This window comes from Eumetopias jubatus, unplaced genomic scaffold (assembly GCF_037043125.1).
Source record: "Eumetopias jubatus isolate StellerSeaLion01/CBP00866 unplaced genomic scaffold, mEumJub1_p1.0 scaffold_2, whole genome shotgun sequence".
NCBI lineage: Eukaryota > Metazoa > Chordata > Mammalia > Carnivora > Otariidae > Eumetopias > Eumetopias jubatus.
In genome coordinates this window covers 143,104,201-143,121,155 of record NW_028274808.1, presented here as the reverse complement: position 1 = coordinate 143,121,155, position 16,955 = coordinate 143,104,201, and the positions used below count along the sequence as shown (strand labels likewise).

Here is a 16,955-nt window from a genome sequence, read left to right as displayed (position 1 = left end):
TTAACAATGTTGCTCTACATCACTACAGTATTTTTTTCTACAACATCAGAATCTAGTTTTTTGCTCTAAAGTTTATGTTCAGGGAAAGGAAGAATATTCACAGTGAGAATGAAGTACGTGGAGACTTTGTCAGTCTTCAGCAAGGATTTTAAAGATTGCCTTTTGACTTGTAAGTGAACATGTGAGAGGGAACGTAAACAGAATCCTCAGAGAACCCAATGCTCTGTCTGATTTGTGGATTTTAAGGTTATACTTCCATGATTTACCTCTGGGACAATTTATTAAATATTTTATTTTGTTTAAGAGATAATTTGATTTGGAAGCTTCTGCACAAAAGTAAAAAAAAAAAAATACTGTCCATCAGCCCTGAGAAATCTTATTTCCATTCTTTTATGAGGTGCCTCTCAATGGACAATTTTGTCTAAGTCAATTGCTCCCCAGAGGGGTCGTTGAAGGCTCAAATCACCCTTGGTGAAGTAATACCATTTAGAGATATAGTGGCCTGAATAATGAAGGTAAGGAGAGTGCATATAAGAAACAGGACTTTTCCTTGGAAGAGCAGAGGATTTAGACTTAGAGGATCCAATCATAGCTGGCAAGAGTAGAACAAAAACAACGCTTCCGTTCTTTGTGTCTTGGGTCTCTAACCTACTGTGACTGTCTACATTTGAATACAGACCCCAAAATCTGTGTTTCCCCCACCTGCTACGAGCAGGTGGAAAAATAGAGAGAATGCTCCCTCTGAATCAAAACCAAGTTTTCTGGACAAAAGTCAAGACTAAAGGAGAAACTTATCAAGTTTCATTGGTGACCAACACCAAAATCTGTCCAAATGGACACCAGACCAGTGAGAACTTCAAATTTCACCTAGCCATGAGGCTGGCTGGAACTATAGGTTTGTGGGCCTGTGCCTTTGTTCCACCCTTTTATTCTCCTTCTTGTGACATATAACACTACTAGATAGCACAACACAAAACAGAAGCACAGAGGGAGGAAAAAAAAGGATGAAAAGAAATGCCTTGATTCTGCCAAGGATGCCAAACAAAGGGAAACCAATAACAAAACCCATGTACCAAACTGTAAATAAATAACCAAGGCAAAGAAAGCAGTTTCAGATCTGGTACCAACTTAACATGCTGTCACGGACTTGACAAGCCATGAGCAGCAAGGTATAAGGCGACTCTGTGGATACTGCACCAGGTGGAAGACAGGGATGCACGGCACTGAGCAATGTACACTGTATCTTGATGGAAACTCAAAGAAACCAAAACTAAACAAAGCCCACCCAATGTGAGCAAACATAGGCTATTTATTCAAAGTTTGCTGTATAGCAAAGGAGTCATCACTTGTGTTTTGGAAAGACTTAAAGACAGGCAAGGGAATATGAAAATTTTATAGTGAAAATAAAAAGGCATGGCTTCAGGTATGCTATGTTTGGAAGGCGTCCATTTGGGGAAACTGGAGAGAGGCTAACTAGAGGGCAGGCATCTTATGTGATTGGTTTGGGGAACATATTGGCTTTTCTTAGTTGGTCCGGAGTTGGAAGCAGGGGCAAAAAAATAGAGAAGTTGTCAGCAATTGACCAAATCCTGACCATTCTGGACTGGTTGATGCAAAGGTTGTGGATCAAAGTTCTGTGGTCTGGTCATTGTTCATTTGTACGGTCTCTCAAAGCCTACGAATCTATTTTCCCTTCATAAAAAGTATTTTACTGTGGCACAGTGACTTTGTCTGTTCAAGCTACTATAACAGAATGCCATAGACTGATGGCTTATAAACAGCAGAAATTTCTTTCTTACAGTTCTGGAGGCTGGGAAGTCCTAGATCATAATGACAGCAGATTTGACTCCTGGTGAGGACCGCTTCCTGGTTCATAGAGGGCTATCTCCTCTCTGTGTCCTTACATAGCAGAAGGAAGGAGAGAGCTCTTGGGGTCTCTTTTATAAGGCTATTAGTCCCCATCACGAGGGCTCCATCCCCATGACCTAATCACTTCCCAAAGGCCCTACCTTCTAATACCATCACATTAGGCATTAGGATTTAACATAGGAATTTTGGAGGGACACAAACTTTCTGTCTATAGCACACAGACACAACATTTAAGCAGAGAAGACATTTTGTAGAAAGCATTTGTTAAAGCATAAATAAGATGAGTTTTTTTTTTAAAAAGGAAGATCTTCATCTTTGAGATATTCTTTTCTAGTTACTGCATTAAAAACCAGACTGATTGGCTCTCAGGCTATAAGTAATTATGTTCATCCAACATGACATTCATTAAATCAACCTCTTGATTCTTAAATCTCTTGTTATGCTTGCCTTGGGGTAGTCATAGCAAAAAGAAATTTGAAAATATATAATAAAACTTTATTAACTGGTTTCTTAAATTCAGAATACTTGATAATTCAGATAAGGAAAATACTGAAGCTATTTACCAACAAAGAATTATTTTGCTAAGTAGATTACATACACTTAAAAGTTTAAAATCTGCTTTTCTTTTTTATACTTTTTCAAGTTTTATCAAAATATAACTGACATGTAATATTGTATAAGTTAAAGATATAAAACATAACAATTTGATGTATATATATATAAATATATAGCCACACGATCACCACAGTAAGTTCAATTAACATCCATCACTTTTCATAGTTGTAATTATTTTTCTTATGATGAGGATTTTTAAGATCTCCTCTCTTATCAACTTTAAAGTAATTCAAAGTAATTCAAAATAATACTGTAAGTATTATTAACTATAGTCACCATGCTGTGCATCACCTCCCCAGAACTTATTTACCTTATAACTAGAAGTTTATACCTTTTGACCCCCTTCATTCATATCTCCCATTCTTTACCCCACCATTTCTAGAAACCACCAATCTGTTCTCTATTTCTAGGAGTTCAGGTTTTTTAGATATCACATATAAGTGAGATCATATGGTATTTGTCTTTCTCTGCCTTACTTATTCCACCTAGCATAATGCCCTCAAAGTCCACCCATGTTGTTACAAATGGCAGGATTTCCTTCTTTTTTATGGCTGGATAATATTCACTTATATATTCAATATATCCAATAATATTCAGTATATCCATTGTGCATATATATATATGTCTCACATTTTTTTTCATTGATTCATCATCAATGGACACATAGGTTGTCTCCATATCTTGGCTACTGTAAATGCTGCAGTGCATATAAGGGGACAGCTATCTTTGACATAGTCATTTCATTTCCTTTGGATATATACCCAGAAGGGAAATTGCTGGATCATATGGTAGTTTTATTTTTAATTTTTTGAGGAAACTTCATATTGTTTTCCACAGTAATTCCACCAATTTACATTCCCATCAACAGTGCACAAAAGACCCGTTTTCGCCACATGCTCCTCAGCATTTGTTATCTCTTGTCTTTTTGCTGGTAGCATCCTGACAGGTGGGAGATAATACCCCATTGTGGTTTTGATTTGCATTTCTCTGATCATTACTGATGTTGAGCTGCTTTCATGTACCTGTTGGCCACTTGAATATCTGCTTTGGAAAAGTGTTTCTTCAGGCCATTTGCCCACTTATTAATTGGATTATTTGGTTTATGGCTATTGAGTTGTTCGTGTGCTTTATAGATTTTGGATATTAACCCCTGATCAGATACATGATTTGCAAATATTTTCTCCCATTTTTTAGATTGTCTTTTGATTTTGTTGGTTATTTCTGAGGTTGGGCAGAGCTTCTCAGCTTAATGTAGTCACACATGTTTATTTTTTATTTTGTTGCTGGGGCTTTAGGTGCCATATCTAAAACAAATTGCCAAGACCATTGTCAAGGAGATTTTTCCCCAAGTTTTCTTCTAGAAGTTTTATGGTTTCATGTCTTACATTTAAGTCTTTAACTCATTTACAGTTAATTTCTGTGAGTGGAGTAGAATAGGGGTCTAGTTTCTTTTTTCTTCTTTCTTTTCTTTCTTTTTCTTTTTCTTTTTTTTTTTTTTTGTTTGTTTGTTTGCTTGTGAATATCCAACTTTCCCAGCACCATTTAAGGAAAAGACTTGTCTTTTCTCCTTGAGTATTCTTGGCTCCCTTGTCAAATATTAGCTGGCCACATATGCATCAGTTTATTACTAAGATACCAGTTCTGTTCCATTGGTCTATGTGTCTGTTTTTATGCCAATACCATACTGTTTTGATTGCTATGGATTTGTAATATAGTTTGAAATCAAGAAGTGTTATGCTTCCAACTTTGTTCTCCTTTGTCAATAATGCTTTAGATTTTGAGGTCTTTTGTGGTTCCAAACAAATTTTAGGATATATTTTTCTATTTCTGTAAAAAATTCCATTGGAATCTTAATAGAGATTTCATTAAATCTATAGATACCTTTAGATAGTATGGACATTTTAACAATATTAATTCTTCCAGTCTATGAACGCAGAATATTTTTCCATTTACTTGTGCCTTTTTCAAATTCTTTTTCAATGTCTTATAGTTTTCAGTATAGAAATCTTTCATCTCCTTGGTTAAATTCATTACCAAATAATTATTGAAGCTATTATAAAAGGGATTTTCTTTATTTCTTTTTCAGGTAATTTGTTGTTAAGTATATAGAAATGCTCCTGATTTTTGTATGCTAGTTTTTGTATTATGCAGCTACCAAATTAATTAATTAGATCTAACAGTTTTTTGGTGGAGTCTTTAGAACTTTCCATATATAAAATCATGTCTTATTTATTTATTTATTCATTCATTTATTTTTTAATTTAAATTTTACTTGGTTAATATACAGTGCAGTATTTGTTTCTGGAGTAGAATTCAGTGATTCATCACTTACATACAACGCCCAGTGCTCATCACAAAAATTGCCCTCCCTAATACCCTTCAACCAACTATCCCATCGTCTGCAAATAGTGAAAGTTTGACTTCTTCCTTGCAAACTTGGATGCCTTTTATTTCTTTTTGTTGTCTGATTGCTGAGGACTAAGACTTTCAGTACTATGTTAAATAATAATGGTGAGAGTGGATATCCCTGTCTTGTTCCTGACTGTAGGAGATGATATTAGTTGTGGGTCTTTCATATATGGCCTTTATGATGTTGAGGTATGTTCCATCTATCCCTACTTTGTTGAGGGTTTTTATCAAGAAAGGATGCTATATTTTGTCAAATGCTTATTCTGCATCTATTGAGAGGATCATATGATTCGTATACTTTCTTTTATTAATGTGGTGGATCACGTTGATTCATTTGTAGATTTTGAACCACCCCTGCAGCCAGGGAGTAAATCCCACTTCATCATGGTGCATAATCCTTTTAATGTACTGTTGGATCTGATTAGCTTGTTGAGAATTTTTGCATCCATGTTCATCAGGATATTGGTCTGTAATTCTCTCTTTTAGTGGGGTCTTTTTCTGGTTTTAAGATCAAGGTAATGAAGTCCTTATAGAATGAATTTGGAAGTTTTCCTTCCATTTCTATTTTTGGAACAGTTTCAGAAGAATAGGTATGTATTCTTCTTTAAATGTTTGGTAGAATTCCCCTGGGAAGCCATCCAACCCTGGGCTCTGGTTTGTTGGGAAATTTTTTTTATCTCTGATTCAATTTTTTTGCTAGTTATGGGTCTGTTCAGATTTTCTATTTCTTCCTGTTTCAGTTTTTGTAGCTTATATGTTTCTAGGAATTTATCCATTTCTTCCAGATTGCTTAATTTTTTGATATGTAATTGCTTATAATATTCTCTTATAATTGTTTGTATTTCCTCAGCGTTGGCTGTGATCTCTCCTCTTTCATTCATAATTTTATTTATTTGGGTCCTTTCTCTTTTCTTCTTGATAAGTCTCACTAGGGGCTTATCAATTTTGTTAATTTTCTTAAAGAACCAGATCCTTGTTTCATTGATCAGTTCTACTGTTTTTTGATTTCTATATCATTGATTTATGCTCTGATTTTTATTATTTCCCCTCTGCTGGATTTAGGCTTTATTTGCTCTTCTTTTTCCAGCTCCTTTAGGTGTAAGTTTAGGTTGTATATTTGAGACTTTTCTTGCTTCTGGAGGTAGGCCTGTATTGCAGTATACTTCCCTCTTAGGACTGCCTTTGCTGCATTCTGAAGATTTTGGACTGTCGTGTTTTCATTTTCACTTGCTTCCATATATTTTTTTATTTCTTCTTTAATGTCCTCATTAACCCATTCATTCTTTAGTAGGATGTTCTTTAACCTCCATGTATTTGAAGTCTTTCCAAATTTTTTCTTGCAGTTGACTTCAAGTTTCACAACATTGTGGCCTGAAAATATGCATAGTATGATCTCAATCTTTTTGTACTTTTTGAGGCCTGATTTGTGACCCAGTATGTGATCTATTCTGGAGAATGTTCGATGTGCACTTGAAAAGAATGTGTACTCTGTTGCTTTAGGATGAAATGTTCTGAATATATCTGTTAAGTCCATCTGGTCCAGTGTAACATTCAAAGCCCTTGTTTCCTTGTTGATCTTCTGCTTAGATAATTTGTCCATTGCTGTAAGTGCAGTGTTAAAGTCCCCTACTAATATTATTATCAATGTGTTTCCTTATGTTTATTATTAATTGATTTATATGTTTGGGTGCTCCCAAGTTGGGGGCATAAATATTTACAATTGTTGGATCTTCTGGATGGATAGACCCTTTAATTATGATGTAATGCCCTTCTTCATCTCTTGTTATAGTCTTTGTTTTAAAACCTAGTTTATCTAAGTATGGCTACTCTGTTTTCTTTTGTCGTCCATTTGCATGATGGATGGTTCTCCATCCCCTCATTTTCAATCTGCAGCTATCTTTATGTCTAAAATGAGTCTCTTGTAAGCAGCTTATAGATGGATTTTTTTTCATCCATTCTGATACCCTATGTCTTGTGATTGGAGCATTGAGTCCACTTACATTCAGAGTGATTATTGAAAGATACGAATTTAGTGTCATTGTATTATCTGTAGAGCTGGCATTTCTGGTGATGTTCTCTGGTCCTTTCTAGTATTTGTTGCTTTAGGTCTTTGTTCCCCACTCACAGAGTCCCCCTTAATATTTCTTGCAGGGCTGGCTTAGTGGTCACAAACTCCTTTAGTTTTTGTTTGTCTGGGAAACTCTCCACCTCTCCTTCTATTCTGAGTGACAGCTTTGCTGTATAAAAAATTCTTGGTTGCATATTTTCCCATTCAGCACGTTGAATATATCCTGCCACTCTCTTCTGGCCTGCTAAGTTTCTGTGGACAGATCTACTGCGAACCTGATCTATCTTCTCTTGTAGGTTAGGGAATTTTTTTCCCCCTGCTGCTTTCAGGATTCTTTCCTTGCCTATGTATTTTGTGAATTTGACTATGATATGCCTTGGCAATGGTTGGGCTTTTGTTGAATTTAATGGGAGTTCTTTGTGCTTCTTGGATTTTTATTCCTGTCTCCTTCCCCAGATTAGGGAAGTTTTCAGCTGTAATTTGCTCAAATAAACCTTCTGCCCTATTTTCTTTCTCTTCATCTTCTGGGACTCCTATTATATAAATGTTATTCCATTTTAATAAGTTGCTGAGCTCCCTAAGTCTACCTTCGTGATCCATTGCCTTTGTTTCCCCCTTCTTTTCAGCTTCATTATTTTCCATAATTTTATCTTCTACATCACTGATTCATTCCTCTACTTTGTCTATCCTCATTTCTATGGCCTCCATTTGTGTTTGCATTTTGGTATAGCATTTTTAATTTCAGCCTAACTAGATTTTAGTTATTTTATCTCTGCAGTAAGGGATTCTCTAGTGTCTTCTATGCTTTTTTCAAGCCCAGCTAATATCCTTATAATTGTTGTTTTAAATTCTAGTTCAGACATTTTACCTATATATGCATTGATTAAATCTCTGGTCATCATTTCTTCCTGCCCTTTCTTTTGGGATCAATTCCTCTGTGTGGAAGGGGAAAAAAAGAATGAAAATAAATTTTAAAAAATGAAAAATAAAATTAAAAAATGAAAGAAATTTTTTAAATAAAAAAGATAAAATAAAATACATATAGGAAGCTAGATCCTAAGTGTGTTTTGGTCTGCTTGTTATGAGAAGCTTGTTAGAAAAAAAAGGTAGAAAAAAGGAAAAGAAAAAGAAAAAAGAAAAAAATTTTAAAAATATAAAATAAAATAATTTAAAAAATGCTCTTTCTGTATCGAAAAAACAAAGCAGAACAACAAGAAAAAAAGATACAAACAACAAACAAAAAAATAAAAAAAACCCAAAGGACATTAGATCTTGTTTCCCCTAGAGCTGAAGCTCTGCATCATTCTATGATCAGTAGACTTGGTGTGGGTGAGGGGTTTGCACTGGTCTTTTGGGGGAGGGACTTGCTGTTCTGATTCTCAGGTGGAATTGCCCCAGTGGACATGTGCCTGCAGGGCACAGGGCAGGGGCCGGGCTTGGTGCAGCTGCTGCATTCTCCACTTGGCACTGTTTAGCTCACTGAGGTGGATCAAACTCATGGATACAGGGAGAAAATGACTTCCCTGTTCTCTCATGTCTGGAGCAGGAAATGCATGCCATGCCTCTTTAGTGAGCCCTCATAGATGCACAAACAGTGACCCTTCCTGTGTCCCTGGTTGCTGTCAGGTCCCCACTTTCACCCTGCTGTGTCCCAGTTCTCTGCCTGCCAAATGGTGCAGCACTTCTGTGTTTTATTTCAGGCATGGCTGTGTTTCAAAACACCACACCTCAGAGACCCCTTAGTTGTGGACCCACACTGATCCTCTGGAGGAGAGTTTCCCTGCTTTGTGGGGGGAGGGTTTCCCTGCTTTGTCTACTGGCTTGTAGCAGAAGACAGTGGCATGACCACACAGCATCGGAGTTTATGGTGAATCACATCACACAGCTGGCACCAGGGTTTGCAGCCCTCTGCTGGCATCTCTGTTCCTACACTGGTGGGTGGGCAGTTGGATGGTGCCCATAGGGTTTTTTTTTTTTTTGCCTGTGAAGAGGCCATATCACCTCTCCCAAATGCACTCCAAGCAGGGGAACCTCATTTTCCCATGTGACCCTGGAGATTCTCATGCTGCCCTCTGCCAGGGCTTGGCTCTGCTCCCCCCCGGATCACCTGTTGGTTCCCCAGGTGCAAATCTGGCTATGTCACAAACTTCCCATACCTCAGAATCTGTGCTCTGCTTGCTGTGTATAGAAAGCTGGCAGAATTGTAACTCTCTCCTTTTCCCCCGTCAATGGTTTTGAGCAACAGTTTTCTCGTGCAGTCCCCTGTGTGTGTTTTCACTCTTTTTTCTTTTTCTCCACATTTTTTCCTCTCCCTCCTCCTCTCTCACTACTCCCTCTTTGGTCAGGGCTCCCTCCCCTGCAGAGTGCCCACTGATCTTTTCTCCCATGAATCAACTCTCCGCAGGTTGTTTTTCTGGTTTGCAGACATGCAGCTTCATTGTCTAAGACTTCCGATCGATTTCTTGGGTGTTCAGAATGCTCTGATATTTATCTAGCTGTGTTCGAGGGAGGAGGCAGGCTTAGGATTGCCCTACTTCTCTGCCATATTACCTCTCCCCACCCATGTCATCTTTAAATAGAGAAAATTCCACTTCTTTTCTGACTCTGATGTCTTTTATTTCTTTTTCTTATCTTACTGCCCTGACTAGGACTTCCAGTGCTATATTGAATAGGAATGGTGAGAGTGAGCACCCTTATCTTGCTTCCTGATCTTAGATGAAAAGCTTTCAACCTTTTATCATTGAATATGATGTTTGCTCTGGCTTGTCATACATGGCCTTTATTGCTGTAAACCCCATCCCCCTCCTCTGTAACCAGCTTCATCTCTGGTGGTCAAGCCTGATTCCCCATGAGCTCCATGAAGCAAGACCTGAGCCAGCCTCCAGGGAAGCAGGCCACAATGCCACGGGCGGGCACTGGATGTCCACCTTGGGCTCTCTTTGTCCCACCAGAGAAACCATAGGCCCCAGCAGACCCTCTCAGTGTGGAGATGTGCTATCCTGGGGGAGGGACGATGTGGTCAGAATGCACCATTCCTCTTGCTGTCTCTGGTCTCTGTGGTCCAGGGAGGTGCTCCAGCCTCACCCCGGGTTCTGATATTTTCACAATGGTGTCCTGTAGATGGATAGGTGCTAGCTGTTCTTTCTCTGAGAGGGACAGAAGTCAGGAACAACACAGGCTGCCATCTTGAAAGCATCATTGCCAAAAAACCTGTTTTTCTGAGCCATTAGTCAGAATTTTTACTAATACTGGTCCGTTTCCCCAACCTCACTAGTCTAAATAAAAGAGGACTTACTAAAATATGACATGTTGTGCTTAAAGTAGAACAAAATGACAGTGTGAAATTCCATGTGATTTTCATAAATAAAGATTCCTAGTTTTAATTATTTTCATAATTAAAAATTCCTTGCATTTACTTATTATAAATGCAAGCTTCACAAGTTAGTAGGAATTTTTTCCTATAAGATGCACACTATTCAACAATATAGGCATTTTCTTACTATATTGCTAAGTAAAACAGGGAAATACAAGGTATAGTTAGATTTAAGTAATATTTTCCAGCATAATGTATTGAACTTGGTTACCTCAAAGATCTCTTTTAGCTCCCAAAGTTTGATTAATAGCTCACCTTTGTGTAAAGTTTAATATGTTCTAAGCACTTTGAAAAAGTAAACTTTTTTTAATGTGATTCTAATAATAATATGTATTGTGTGCTGGACCCATTTAAAATTATTACCTCTTTAACCCTCCAAATGGTCTGGTAATGTGGTTATTATTATTATTCTCTTTTTACAAATAACAAGTGGAACCCTGGAAAGCTCAAACACCTTGACTCCAAGCGCATTTTGCCAACCTGCTTTTGCTCCCTTGCAGGGAAGGGAACCAGTGGAACTGCAGGATTGGGGATGGTGAGCAAGAGGCCAGATGAGGCAATGTTCTGGGGCTGCAAAGCCAGAACCAGGGGTCTTGTCTCCAAGTTATGGGATGAGGTCGGGCGGCCCAATCCACAAGTGCGGAATCCAAAACCAAAACCAAATCAATCACACCATGGGTTCAAGAACCAAGAAGCTCAAGCAAAAGCTGAGTTGCCAAGTCTCAGCAAGAGAAACCTAAAGTAGCCAAACTGAAGAAAAGTTATTTACTTAAAAATCCAGGACTGTTGTGGTCATGGAGCGCAGCAAAGGGGTCTGCTGGAGAGGGAGGTAACTCCCTAGCTGGCAAGTGACCAGCTGCCTCAGTTCATATTAGTTCTTGCAGGGCCAGGTGAGGAGGAATTCAATCAGATTGCCGAAGGAGAAAGCACTCCACAGAGGACCAGGGACTCGGGGCCTTTGGTAAATGGCAGCTTTAGGAAGCAGCAGTGATTGAATGAAAGAGTAAGTGCTTAGGAAATTTCTAGGCTCTGTCACTCATTGCATGTATGACTTTGGGGAAAGCCACTTAAACTCTCTGAGCCTTGGGGCGCCTGGGTCGCTCAGTCAATAAGCATCTGCCTTCGGCTCAGGTCATAGTTTCAGGGTCCTGGGATCGAGCCCCACATCGGGCTCCCTGCTCAGCAGGGAGACTGCGCCTCCCTCTCCCTCTGCCTGCCACTCCCCCTGCTTGTGCTCGCTCTCTCGCTATCTCTCAAGGAAATAAATAAAATCTTAAAAAAAAACAACCCTCTCTGAGCCTTAATTTCTTCATCTATAACACTGAAATAATAGCAACCAAACAAGCCATTTGTTATCCAACCTACAATAATCCTATTGTCTGAAAATAGTAATCAGGGCAACAGACATCCTCAACCTGTCACTGACCCTCAGCCCACTCCTGACCAGGGCTGCATCAATACAGTGCTAGCTAAGCAACCTGTGTTGAAAATAAATTTCACAGAACCTGAAACATAATAGGAATGTAATCACTGGTAGCTATTATAAGTGTTGGGGTTTTTATACACAAAGGACAAGGAGCAATCGGGGAGACCTCTCTAGGAAGTAATTCTCTTGGGCTGACAGGTAGTCAACTGGTTTCTCTCGATTAACTAAAACCTAATCCAGGTCTAATAAAATTCATCTTGACTCTCTTTTAGGAGACAAATCTTTCAGCTTCATTGTGCTTTTAGAGGTTTTAAGACTATAGTATGATTCTGTACAGATGTTTGCCAGATTGATTTGCTTCCCTCCTGGGTTCTGTGCCTGCTTTGTACATGAAGAAATCAATGCTTGGGGAGGAGGTAGCAGGAGAGAGCTCACAAAGTATGTTTGATATGATAAATATTTCTAATACACAATTATCCAAGACTCCTAGATATGAGCAACTAGGTGATACAGGGGCTTCCATGGTTCATTGTTAACTGCCTTTTGTTCTTCAGGGGTACCTAGAGACTTACAACACAGTAATTCAATATGTCATTTGCCTACAGTAGTTTTTACCCAAAGAAATATAAGAACTGAAGTGAGGAAGGAAGGAAGAGAAGCAGGAAGAGAAGGAAAAGGGGAAGAGGAAAAATGATAAAGTGGAATCAACATGGCCTCACCAGTTTTGGTTCTGACTTAAAAGTGCACGTCTACAAACAAGTAATAGGATAAAATATTTAAAACAGATACTCTTGGGGAATCAAAGATGCATCATTGCCATACCAATAAAGGACAGCTGCAAAAAGTCTGCTCCTAACGAGCTGGCTTGTTCCTAGTCTGACACAGCAACAGGACAGCTTACAAAAGCAAGATAACAGCTAATCAGGCCATGCTAACCAACCTCATTAGCTTCCATTTCAGATAGCACCGAAACTAATGTTTGATGAGAATGAGCCATCACATCAAACACCTTTGAAAACGTTAGTGCTTTAAATTGTCTGTCTATTAAGAAATACTATACAAGAATATATGAGCCATTATCTTCTTTTGGTTGTTAAATGCCACCCATTTTTCCTTGCTCTGAAGGCTCTCACACATGGTGTTGTCTTTGCTTCGAATGCTCTCTCAGCTTCCCACCTCGACCTCCATCCCTCACTTCCCAGGCTTTGTCTGGTTCATTCCTACCCACATTTCTAACTAAAATTTCAGTCACTTTGACAGAAAGGCCTTCCTGACTCCCTAGATTGGAGGAAGTTCCCCTGCATACATGCTCTCACAGCAGCCTGTGTTCTTCCTTTCACTCATCATACAACTGACCTCTTTTTTTTTTTAAGATTTTTTTAAATTTATTCATTTGACAGAGAGAGACAGCACAAGCAGGGGGAGCATCAGACAGAGGCAGAGGGAGAAGCAGGCTCCCCGATGAGCAGGGAGCCCGATGCGGGGCTCAGTCCCAGGACCCTGGGATCATGACCTGAGCCGAAGGCAGACGCTCAACCAACGGAACCACCCAGGCACCCCCTGATTTATTTTAAATACCTGTCTTCTCCTGTTTCTTCCCCCACTCCATTCCAATAAATCCACCCCTCACACTCTAAACAACAGAAGATCCTGCCTATGTTTCATTACCAAATGCCCAGCATACTGCCTGGCACATAATAGATACTCAATAAATATTTGTTGAATGAATAGATAGATAAGACATTAAAGGAGAGAATCACACAAGTATCCTGATAGAGATACTATATTAGTCAAAATAATACTAGTTTTGATAACAAAAACATCAAAATCCTAATGGTTTAATATGATAGAAGTTCTTTGCTTGCTCACATAATATTTTATTTATTTATTTATTTATAAATTTTATTGTTATGTTAATCCCCATACACTACATCATTAGTTTTTTTAAATTTTTTATTGTTATGTTAATCACCATACATTACATCATTAGTTTTTGATGTAGTGTTCCATGATTCATTGTTTGTGCATAACACCCAGTGCTCCACGCAGAATGTGCCCTCTTTAATACCCATCACCAGGCTAACCCATCCCCCCCTCCCCTCTAGAACCCTCAGTTTGTTTTTCAGAGTCCGTCATCTCTCATGGTTCGTCTCCCCCTCCAACTTACTCCCCTTCATTCTTCCCCTCCTGCTATCTTCTTTTCCTTTTTTCTTAACATATGTTGCATTATTTGTTTCAGAAGTACAGATCTGTGATTCAACAGTCTTGCACAATTCACAGCGCTCACCATAGCACATACCAATGTCTATCACCCAGCCACCCCATCCCTCCCACCCCCCACCACTCCAGCAACACTCAGTTTGTTTCCTGAGATTAAGAATTCCTCATATCAGTGAGGTCATATGATACATGTCTTTCTCTGATTGACTTATTTCACTCAGCATAACACCCTCCAGTTCTATCCACGTCGTTGCAAATGGCAAGATCTCATTCTTTTTTACGGCTGCATAATATTCCATTGTGTATATGTACCACATCTTCTTTAACCATTCATCTGTGGATGGACATCTTGGCTCTTTCCACAGTTTGGCTATTGTGGACATTGCTGCTATAAACATTGGGGTGCATGTACCCCTTCGGATCCCTACATTTGTATCTTTGGGGTAAATACCCAGTAGTGCAATTGCTGGATCGTATGGTAGCTCTCTTTTCAACTGTTTGAGGAACCTCCATACTGTTTTCCAGAGTGGTTGCACCAGCTTGCATTCCCACCAACAGTGTAGGAGGATTACATCATTAGTTTTTGATGTAGTGTTCCATGATTCATTGTTTGCGTATAACACCCAGTGCTCTGTGCAGAACATGCCCTCTTTAATACCCATCACCAGGCTAACCCATCCCCCCACCTCCCTCCCCTCTAGAACCCTCAGTTTGTTTCTTAGAGTCCATAGTCTCTCATGGTTCGTCTCCCCTTCCGATTTCCCCCCCTTCATTTTTCCTTTCCTGCTATCTTCTTCTTCTTCTTTTTTTTTAACATATAATGTATTATTTGTTTCAGAGGTACAGGTCTGTGATTCATCGGGCTCACATAATATTTTAATGCAGGTGTCCCTAGTTGGGGATAAGGGATCTCCTTCATGGTGAGTCAGAAGCTCCCTCTGTCCTGGGAAGGGAGGAGAGGGGGCATTAGAGAAGCCTGCTCTACATCTTAAAATTCTCAGCCTGGAAGGGACACCGATCACTTCTGGTCACACTCCATTCAAAGGGACTAATCATCTGCCATTTTTGGAGGCACACGTCCTTGTCTGGGCCTCCTCCTCCCAGTGACAATACCACATGTGAAAAAGAGAGTCCAAATTCTCAGTGGACAGCTAACGTATAACTAGCCATGAACATACAATTAGGCCAATCCAGACAATTTAAGCTGAAACAACCCTCCCTACCAAAAATACAAACGCCCAAATTCTTTGGTCCACACATTGCTGGTTAATTACAAAACCTTCTGCTCCATTTTGCATGTGAAATCCTGACTCTATTAAGACCTTTTTCATACTGATACAAAGTTCTCTTTAGCCTCCTTGAAGCTGTTGCAGCTTTATTGGGTTATTGTTATAGCTTTATTTAATAGTGTGTCAAAATTCTACATACAGCAAAAATGACCTAAGTGTTTTCAACAATGCCTTGGCTGCCAATGTTCTCCTCTAATCACCAAGCCTGCCCTTATTTAATTGTCAGTAGTATAACCTAAGGTAGCATGACTGTATACCCAGAAACAGCTTTGCAATAATATATAAAAGTGTAAATAATTTAAAATAGGATGACACTGGGCTTTAAACTATAGCTCCGTATATTTTTTTATTAGTGTCAAGGAGAAGAACTAATACAAGAATTTCTAATTGATTTTAGTGAACTCTTGCCACATCTGAAGACAAGAATTACTGGTTAATGTCTTTGGATGTTTTATAGGCACACAATGTCAGTTAAGTAATAGCAAGTGCATACTCAATGTCAAGTGAAATAAACAGAAAATAATATTGCAAGTAATAGTCAAAACAAATTTGTTGAGGAGCATAGTCTTTCCTTGGATTTACTATAGGGAAATGGATTCTTATTTTAATGCAAATACTAATAGAGTCATATTTTCAAAGGAGAACATTCTTGTGAGGTCACATTAATTTAAAAAGTTAAACATGCAGTGCTTACCACCAAAAGCAGGTGATGCTGATTCTATGACAGTGGCCACCAAGATGACTATGTCTGCTCTCCTGAGTTCTCAATATGCTCCCATCCAATGGTTGCTGATGTCATGAAGAAGCAGTTACTCAGGTCACCACTGGTGACTTGTCACATCCCCTCTACCTCAAGGAGTACATGTATTATGCTCTTCAGCCAAAGGCAGTTGAGTTGACCTTATTATTTATGTGGCCTTATTTTCCTTCCAAACAGATGACTTGTTATGACTTTAAGGTTTAAGTGATATGGGAATCAATTTTGGTGGAAAAGTTTTACGGCTCCAAGTTTGTTTTCTAGCACGAGTTCCGTTTAGAAGGTTAATAACATCAAACTTGATTAAATACTGAAGTTAGGTTTACAATAGTGCTGGCATTCCAGTGATTACCCAGAAAAGTCTATTTCATTGTCCTGAAAGAAAGCAGAGCTATCCAAACAGTTGCTATCCCCAGAAGATGGTAGGGCCATCTTCGTTAGTCTTCTAAGGTTTAGATGTTCACTTCTGAGGTCGTAGTGTCTGTTTTCCTTTGGGGACCTCCCTGACCAATGGGCGGCACTTGACACAAATTAGACCAATGAACTCATTCCCCTAAGATTTTTAATCCTGTACAGATAGTCTTAATTAAAAATGGATGAAGAAAAGTCTTCTTGAGCCTCGTGAGGATGCTCACCAAAGAAATAGTTCTTGAGTTCCTGCTGTTCAGGAGGATCCCTGGTTCCCGAGGCCTGATGTGTAAATATTACTTCAATTTTGAGTTGCCCATATCCTTCAAATAAACTCATTTATTGCTTAAGACTTTAAAATTCATGATCAAATAGTCACCCAAGGCACCAGATTTCCGAGATTCGACTGGATGTCATTTTTACAGCTTTAAGAGTTGAACGGTTCCACTAAACAGAAGCATATGAAAGAAAGTGTGTCAAGTCTAAAGACTTTACAACTATGTTAAGAGCCGAAGAATGCA

At 38.8% G+C, this 16,955-nt stretch overlaps 1 pseudogene; it reads right to left on the bottom strand.

Annotated features, from left to right (window-relative positions):
* Nucleotides 1-16,458, bottom strand: part of LOC114206719 (NADH dehydrogenase [ubiquinone] flavoprotein 2, mitochondrial pseudogene) — a 37,740-nt pseudogene extending 21,282 nt beyond the window's left edge.
* Nucleotides 16,459-16,955: the final 497 nt, after the last annotated feature.